Source organism: Leuresthes tenuis, unplaced genomic scaffold (genome assembly GCF_036924035.1).
Source record: "Leuresthes tenuis unplaced genomic scaffold, fLeuTen1.0.hap1 SCAF_14, whole genome shotgun sequence".
NCBI lineage: Eukaryota > Metazoa > Chordata > Actinopteri > Atheriniformes > Atherinopsidae > Leuresthes > Leuresthes tenuis.
In genome coordinates, this window is record NW_027325368.1 from 30,957,564 (window position 1) to 30,967,554 (window position 9,991).

Below are 9,991 nucleotides of genomic sequence, written 5' to 3' on the forward strand. Positions count from 1 at the left end.
ATAGCGGGTGCGGAGTTGTTCGGCTACTAAAAGATGTGAAAGTCCGACTATGGTTTGTAAAAAGCGGGTAAGAAAAGGTGCTAATGCCCGACAATGTATGATCAAAAGAGGGAGTGGAGGTTTTCGGCTGTAAGAAGGTCTGAATGTCCAACTATAATTTGTAAAAACCGGGTAAGAAAAGGCTTGAAAGCCCGACTATACACCATCATAAGCGGGAGAGGAGGTGTTCAGCTGCAAAAAGGTGTGAATGTCCACCCATAATTCCTGAAAAATGGGTAAAAAAAGGGTGCGAATGCCAAACCATGCATCATCAAAAGCAGGAGTGGATGTGTTCGGCTACAAGAAGATTTGAATGTCCATCAATAATTGCTTTAAAACATGAAAGAAAATTTTCGAATATCAAACCGCACATGATCATAAGCGGGAGAGGAGTTGTTCAGCTGCAAGAAGGTGTGAATGTCCACCCATAATTACTGAAAAATGGGTAAGAAAAGGTGAAAATGCCCAACCATACATCATCAAAAGCAGGAGTGGATGTGTTCGGCTACAAGAAGGTTTGAATGTCCGACCATAGTTTGTAAAAAGCGGGTAAGAAAAGGTTCGAATGCCCGAACATAGACCATCAAAAGAGGGAGCGGAGGTGTTCCGCTGTAAGAAGGTGTAAATGTCCGACCATAGTTGGTAAAAAGCGGGTAAGAAAAGGTTAAAATACCCGACTGTACACAATCAATAGCGGGAGCGGAGTTGTTTGGCTACAAGAAGGTGTGAAAGTCCGACCACGGTTTGTAAAAAGCGGGTAAGAAAAGGTTCGAATGCCCGAATATATACCATCAAAAGTGGAAGTGGATGTGTTCGGCTGCAAGAAGGTGTGAACGTCCGACCAAAGTTTGTAAAAAGCAGTTAAGAAAAGGTTCGAATATCCAACCAAACATAATCAAAAGCGGGAGCAGAGCTGTTCGACTGCAAGTAGGTGTGAATGTCAGATCATAATTTGCAAAAAGCTGATGAGAAAGGGTGAGAATGCCCGGCTATACACCATCAAATGCGGGAGCGGAGTTGTTCGGCTGTGAGTAGGTGTGAATCTCCGACCATAGTTTGTAAAAAGGGGGTAAGAATAGGTTCGAATGCCCGAACATACACTATCAAAACAGGGAGCTGAGGTGGCTCAGCTGCAAGGTGTGAATGTCTGACTATAGTTTGTAAATAAGGTGCGAATGCCCAACAATGTATAATCAAAAGAGGGAGCGGAGGTTTTCGGCTACAAGAAGGTTTGAATGTCCGACCATAGTTTGTAAAATGTGGGTAAGAAAAGGTTCAAGCGACTGACTATACACCATCAAAAGCGGGAGCAGAGGTGTTCCGCTGTAAGACGGTGTGAATGTCCGACCATATTTGGTAAAAAGCGGGTAAGAAAAGGTTAAAATACCCGACTGTACACAATCAATAGCGGGAGAGGAGGTGTTCAGCTGCAAGAAGGTGTGAATGTCCACCCATAATTACTGAAAAATGGGTAAGAAAAGGTGCGAATGCCCAACCATACATTATCAAAAGCAGGTGTGAATGTCAGATCATAATTTGCAAAAAGCTGATGAGAAAGGGTGAGAATGCCCGACTATACACCATCAAATGCGGGAGCGGAGTTGTTCAGCTGTGAGTAAGTGTGAATCTCCGACCATAATTGCTGAAAAATGTGTTAGAAAAGGTAAGAATGCCGGTCCATACATCATCAAAAGCGGGAGAGGTGGTGTTCAGCTGCAAGTAGGTGTGAATGTCCAGCCATAATTACTAACAAACGGGTAAGAAAAGGTAGTATTGCCGTACCATATATGATCAAAACAGGGAGCGGAGGTGGTTCAGCTGCAAGAAGGTGTGAATGTCCGACTAAAGTTCAAATATATTAACAAAAGCGGGAGGAGAGGTCATCGGATGAGAGTGGTTGAGAATTTCCAACCATAATCTATAAAATGCGGTGAAAAAAAGTTGTGATAGAACACTAAAAGGTGGAGCGGAAGTGTTCGGCTGCAAGAAGGTGTGAATGTCCTCCTATATTTGGTGAAAAGCAGGTGAAGCAAGGTCTGAATGCCCAACCTTACATCATCAAAAGCGAGATCAGAGGTGTTTGGCTGCATGAAGGCCATAGTTTGCCAAAAGCGGGTAAGCTGCGAATGACCGACTAAATATCAACAAAAGGTCTTCGGATGCAAGTGGGTGTGAATATCCCACCATACAAGTATGGTGGAGAGGAAGCTGTGAACAGCCGACCATAGTTGGCAAAAAGCGGGTGAGAAAAGGTGCGAATGTCCAACCATACATGATCAAAACAGGGAGCGGAGGTGTTTGGCTGTGACAAGGTGTGAATGTCCACCCAAAATTAATGAAAAGCGGGCAACAAGTAGGTTTGAATGCCCAACCATACATCATCAAAAGCAGGAGTGGATGTGTTCGGCTACAAGAAGGTTTGAATGTCCGAGCATAGTTTGTAAAAAGCGGGTAAGAAAAGGTTCGAATGCCCAAACATTCACCATCAAAAGAGGGAGCAGAGGTGTTCCGCTGTAAGAAGGTGTGAATGTCCGACCATAGTTGGTAAAACACGGGTAAGAAAAGGTTAAAATACCCGACTGTACACAATCAATAGCGGGAGAGGAGGTGTTTGGCTACAAGAATGTGTGCCAGTCCGACCATGGTTTGTAAAAAACGGGTAAGAAAAGGTGCGAATGCCCGACAATGTATGATCAAAAGAGGGAGCGGAGGTTTTCGGCTACAAGAAGGTTTGAATGTCCGACCAAAGTTTGCAAAAAGCAGTTAAGAAAAGGTTCGAATGCCCGAATATATACCATCAAAAGCGGGAGCAGAGCTTTTTCGACTGCAAGTAGGTGTGAATGTCCAGCCATAATTGCTCACAAACGGGTAAGGAAAGGTAGTATTGCCAGACCATACATGATCAAAACAGGGAGCTGAGGTGGTTCAGCTGCAAGGTGTGAATGTTGACTATAGTTTGTAAAAAGCGGGTAAGACAAGGTGCGAATGCCCGAAAATGTATGATCAAAAGAGGGAGTGGAGGTCTTCGGCTGCAAGGTCTGAATGTCCAACCATAATTTCTAAAAACCGGGTAAGAAAAGGCTCGAAAGCCCGACTATACACAATCAAAAGCGGGAGCGGGAGGTTTTCAGCAGCAAATCCTTCACTCAAACCAAGTGAAAACTGCTTTGTCCTTCATATTTATCAATGTCTAGATCGACTTCAACAAAGAACAACATTGTACTTTGCAGTAAAGAAAGAGCAAATCAAAAGTTTTAGGAATCCGAGAATAAGCTTATTTTCATGAGTTCTGCACGATTATTGATTTTACTATAAATGAATGCCTTCACTCAAACTATGTTAAAACTGCTTTGTCCTTCATATTTATCAATGTCTAGATTGACTTCAACAAAGAACAACACTGGATTTTGCAGTAGAAGAAAGAGCAACACTGAAGGATCAGTAATCCGAGAATAAGCTTATTTTCATACGTTCTGCATGATTTGGGATTTTATGTATAAAATGAATTCCTTCACTCAAACCAAGTTAAAACTGCTTTGTCCTTCATATTTATCAATGTCTAGATAGACTTCAACAAAGAACAACATTGTATTTTGCAGGAGAAGAAAAAGCAACACTGAAGGATCAGGAATCCGAGAATAAGCTTATTTTCATACCTTCTGCATGATTTGGGATTTTATGTATAAAATGAATTCCTTCACTCAAACCAAGTGAAAACTTCTTTGTCCTTCATATTTATCAATGTCTAGATTTACTTCAACAAAGAACAACATTGTATTTTGCAGTAGAAGAAATAGCAACACTGAAGGATCAGGAATCCGAAAACAAGCTTATTTTCATACTTTCTGCTTGATTTGGGATTTTGCTATAAAATTAATTCCTTCACTCAAACAAAGTGGAAACTGCTTTGTCCTTCATATTTATCAATGTTTATATCGATTTCAACAAAGAACAAGGCTGTATTTTGCAGTATAGGAAAGAGCAACACTGGAGGATCAGGAATCCGAGAATAAGCTTACTTTCATGAGTCCTGCACGATTTCGGATTTTCCTATAAAATGAATTGCTTTGCTCAAACCAAGTTAAAATTGCTTTGTCCTTCATAGTTATCCATGTCTAAAATGTATCAAGCATAAAGTTCCTCATATTACCCTGAATGAGAAAGAAGCATCCCTTTGGTTGAGCAATACGTTCCTTTTGCGGAGTTATGCATGATTTCGGATTTTGCTATAAAATTCATTCCTATTGATTGTGTACAGTCGGGTATTTTAACCTTTTCTTACCCGCTTTTTACCAACTATGGTCGGACATTCACACCGTCTTACAGCGGAACATCTCCGCTCCCGCTTTTGATGGTGTATAGTCAGGAATTTGAACCTTTTCTTACCCGCTTTTTACAAACTATGGTCGGACATTCAAACCTTCTTGTAGCCGAAAACCTCTGCTCCCTCTTTTGATTATACATTGTCGGGCATTCGCACCTTATCTTACCCGCTTTTTACAAACTATAGTCAGACATTCACACCTTGGTGCTGAACCACCTCAGCTCCCATTTTGATCATGTATGGTCTGGCAATACTCCCTTTTCTTACCCGTTTGTGAGTAATTATGGCTGGACATTCACACCTACTTGCAGTCGAACAGCTGTGCTCCCGCTTTTGATTATGTTTGGTTGGATATTCGAACCTTTTCTTAACTGCTTTTTACAAACTTTGGTCGGACGTTCACACCTTCTTGCAGCCGAACACCTCCGCTTCCGCTTTTGATGGTATATATTCGGGCATTCGAACCTTTTCTTACCAGCTTTTTACAAACCATGGTTGAACTTTCACACCTTCTTGTAGCCGAACAACTCCGCTCCCGCTTTTGATGGTGTATAGTCAGGCATTTAAACCTTTTCTTACCCGCTTTTTACAAACTATGGTCGGACATTCAAACCTTCTTGTAGCCAAAAACCTCCGCACCCTCTTTTGATCATACATTGTCGGGCATTCGCACCTTTTCTTACCCGTTTTTTACAAACCATGGTCGGACTTTCACACATTCTTGTAGTCGAACACATCCGCTCCCGCTATTGATTGTGTACAGTCGGGTATTTTAACCTTTTCTTACCCGCTTTTTACCAACTATGGTTGGACATTCACACCGTCTTACAGCGGAACATCTCCGCTCCCGCTTTTGATGGTGTATAGTCAGGCATTTGAACCTTTTCTTACCCGCTTTTTACAAACTATGGTCGGACATTCAAACCTTCTTGTAGCCGAAAACCTCTGCTCCCTCTTTTGATTATACATTGTCGGGCATTCACACCTTATCTTACCCGCTTTTTACAAACTATAGTCAGACATTCACACCTTGGTGCTGAACCACCTCAGCTCCCTTTTTTGATCATGTATGGTCTGGCAATACTAACTTTTCTTACCCGTTTGTGAGTAATTATGGCTGGACATTCACACCTACTTGCAGTCGAACAGCTCTGCTCCCGCTTTTGATTATGTTTGGTTGGATATTCAAACCTTTTCTTAACTGGTTTTTACAAACTTTGGTTGGACGTTCACACCTTCTTGTAGCCGAACACATCCACTCCTGCTTTTGATGATGTATTGTTGGGCATTCGCACCTTTTTTTTACCCATTTGTCAGGAATAATGGGTGGACATTCACACCTTATTGCAGCTGAACACCTCCTCTCCCACTTATGATCATGTGCGGTTTTATTTTCGAAAATTTTCTTTCATGTTTTCTAGCAATTATTGATGGACATTTAGACCTTCTTGCAGCTGAACACCTCGGCTCCTGCTTTTGATCATACCTTGTCAGGCATTCGCACCATGTCTTATCCGCTTTTTACAAACTTTAGTCGAACATTTACACCTTTTTGCAGCCGAACACCACCTCTCTCGCTTTTGATGATGTATGGTCCGGCATTCTTTCCTTTTCTAACACATTTTTCAGCAATTATGGTCGGACATTCACACCTACTCAGAGCCGAACACCTCCGCTCCCGCATTTGATGGTGTATAGTCGGGCATTCTCACCCTTTCTCATCAGCTTTTTGCAAATTATGATCTGACATTCACACCTGCTTTTGATAATGTATGGTTGGGCATTCGCACCTTTTTTTTACCCATTTTTCAGGAATTATGGGTGGACATTCACACCTTCTTGCAGCTGAACACCTCCTCTCCTTCTTATGATCATGTGCGGATGATATTCGAAAATTTTCTTTCATGTTTTAAAGCAATTATTGATGGACATTCAGACCTTCTTGCAGCTGAACCACTCTGCTCCCGCTTTTGATGGTGTATAGTCGGGCTTTCGAGGCTTTCCTTCCCGTTTTTACAAATTATGGTTGGACATTCAGACCTTCTTGCAGCCGAACACCTCCGCTCCCTCTTTTGATCATACATTGTCGGGCATTCGAACCTTTTCTTACCCGCTTTTTACAAACCATAGTCGGACTTTCACATCTTTTAGTAGCCGAACAACTCCGCTCCCGCTATTGATTGTGTACAGTCGGGTATTTTAACCTTTTCTTACCCGCTTTTTACCAACTATGGTCGGACATTCACACCTTCTTACAGCGGAACACCTCCGCTCCCTCTTTTGATGGTGTATGTTCGGGCATTCAAACCTTTTCTTACCCGCTTTTTACAAACTATGGTTGGACATTCAAACCTTCTTGTAGCCGAACACATCCACTCCTGCTTTTGATTATGTATAGTTGTGCATTCGCACCTTTTCTTACCCATTTTTCAGTAATTATGGGTGTACATTCACACCTTCTTGCAGCCGAACACCTCCGCTCCCTCTTTTGATCATACATTTTCGGGCATTCGCACCTTTTCTTACCCGCTTTTTACAAACCATGGTCGGACTTTCACACCTTTTAGTAGCCGAACAACTCCGCACCCGCTACTGATTGTGTACAGTCGGGTATTTTAACCTTTTCTTACCCGTTTTTTACCAACTATGGTCGGACATTCACACCTTCTTACAGCGGAACACCTCCGCTCCCTCCTTTGATGGTGTATGTTCGGGCATTCGAACCTTTTCTTACCCGCTTTTTACAAACTATGGTCAGACGTTCAAACCTTCTTGTAGCCGAACATATCCACTCCTGCTTTTGATGATGTATGGTTGGGCATTCGAACCTACTTGTTGCCCGCTTTTCATTAATTATGGGTGGACATTCACACCTTGTCTCAGCCAAACACCTCCGCTCCCTGTTTTGATCATGTATGGTTTGACATTCGCACCTTTGCTTACCCTCTTTTTATACTGATTGCTCAAGATTAAGCTGTTCTTTCTCAAACTACAAAATTTTTTTAATTGTTGAAACTTGATTTGAAGTGGATAAATAAGGAAGACAAACAGTTTTAAGTCAGGCTGATAGCAATTAATTTTATAGCAAAATCTGTATTTCGTCATTTGTCGAGAGATGCTTATTGCTGAAGAAGTTCTTTCTCCTTCTACAAAGTACAACGTTGTTTATCATTGAAACTTGATTAGACATGAATAAATATGAAGGACAAAGCAGTCTTAACTTGGTTTGAGTTAAGGAATTCGTTTTATAGGAGAATCCGAATTCGTGCATAACTCGTAGAATAGAGCTTATTTTCGGATTCCTGAAGAATGAGTCTGGTTCTTTCTCATAATACAAAGTTTGTTGTTTATTGTTGAAACTTCATCAGACCGTTAGATATAGTCGGACTCACCTTGACGCACGGCTTGGGATCTGGAACCAGTACTCTTGAGAGGGGTTGGACTCTCTTCCACTGTGGAGTTGCCCGTGGTGAGAGGCGCAGAGCAGGTGTGGGCATACTTATTGCCCCCCGGCTGTGTGCCAGTACATTGGGGTTTACCCCAGTACCCTTTTTGGAGTCTCTGGGGGAGGCACTGGAGAATGCTCCTACCGGAGACTCCCTCATTCTGCTGGGGTACTTCAATGCTCACGTGGGCAATGACAGTGAGACCTGGAGGGGTGTGATTGGGAGGAACGGCCCCCCCGATCTGAATCAGAGTGGTGTTATGTTGTTGGACTTCTGTGCCAGTCATAGACTGTCCATAACGAACACCATGTTCAGGCATAAGGGTGTCCATATGTGCACTTGGCACCAGGACACCCTTGGCCGCAGTTCGATGATCGACTTTGTGGTTGTATCATCGGACTTGCGGCCGTATGTCCTGGACACTCGGGTGAAGAGAGGGGCGGAGCTGTCAACTGATCACCACCTGGTGGTGAGTTTGCTCCGCTGGTGGGGGAGGATGCCGATCAGACCTGGCAGGCCCAAACGTATTTTGAGGGTCTGCTGGGCGCGTTTGTCAGAATCCCCCGTCAGAAGGAGCTTTAACTTCCACCTCCGGCAGAGCTTCTACCATATTTGAGGTGGGGGACATTGAGTCCGAAAGGGCCATGTTCCGTGACTCCATTGCCGAGGCAGCTGGTCGGAGTTGTGGCCGTAAGGTGGTCGGTGCCTGTCGTGGCGGCAACCCTCGAACCTGCTGGTGGACACCAGTGGTGAGGGAAGCCGTCAAGCTGAAGAAGGAGTCCTATCGGGCCTTTTTGGCCAGTGGGACCCTGGAAGAAGCTGATAGGTACCGACGGGCCAGACGGGGCCACGGCTTCGGTGGTTGCTGAGGCAAAAACTCGGGCCTGGGAGGAGTTCGGTGAGACCATGGAGAACGATTTCCGGACGGCCTCGAAAAGATTCTGGTCCACCTTCCGGCGTCTCGGTGGGGGGGGGGGGGGGGGGGGGGGGGTGGGGGAGTGGTGACGGGGCTTTGCTGACCTCAACTAGGGATGTTGTGAGTTTCGGTGGGGGGAGTACTTCGAGGAACTCCTCAATCCTACCAACACGTGCTCGGAAGAGGCAGAGTCGGAGAGCTCGGAGACGGGGCCTCCCATTTCTGGGGCTGAGGTTGCCGAGGTGGTTAAAAAGCTCCTCGGTGGCAAGGCCCCGGGGGTGGATGAGGTCCGTCCTGAGTTTCTCAAGGCTCTGGATGTTGTAGGGCTGTCTTGGCTGACACGCCTCTGCAGTATCGCGTGGACATCGGGGACAGTGCCTCTGGACTGGCAGATTGGGGTGGTGGTCCCCCTCTTTAAAAAGGGGGACCGGAGGGTGTGTTCCAACTATAGGGGTATCACACTCCTCAGCCTCCCTGGTAAGGTCTATTCGGGGGTATTGGAGAGGAGGATCCGTCGGACAATCGAGCCTCGGATTCAGGAGATGCAGTGTGGCTTTCGTCCTGGCCGTGGAACAGTGGACCAGCTCTATACCCTCGGCAGGATCCTGGAGGGTGCATGGGAGTTCGCCCAACCAGTCTACATGTGTTTTGTGGACTTGGAGAAAGCGTTCGACCGTGTCCCTCGTGGAGTCCTGTGGGGGGTGCTCCGGGAGTATGGAGTGCCGGACCCCTTGATAGGGGCCGTTCGGTCTCTGTATGACCGGTGCCAGAGTTTGGTCCGCATTGCCGGTAGTAAGTCGGATACGTTTCCGGTGAGAGTTGGACTCCGTCAGGGCTGCCCTTTGTCACCGATTCTGTTCCTAACTTTTATGGACAGAATTTCTAGGCGGAGCCAGGGCGTTGAGGGTGTCCCATTTGGCGACCTCAGAATCGGGTCTCTGCTTTTTGCAGATGATGTGGTTCTGTTAGCGTCGTCAGGCCGTGACCTTCAGCTCTCAATGGAGTGATTCGCAGCCGAGTGTGAAGCGGCTGGGATGAGAATCAGCACCTCCAAATCCGAGACTATGGTTCTCAGCCGGAAAAGGGTGGAATGCTCTCTCCGGGTCGGGAATGAGATCCTTCCCCAAGAGGAGGAGTTCAAGTATCTCGGGGTCTTGTTCACGAGTGACGGACGAATGGAGCGGGAGATTGACGGGCGGATCGGTGCGGCGCCTGCAGTGTTGCAGGCTCTGCACCGACCCGTCGTTGTGAAGAGGGAGCTGAGCC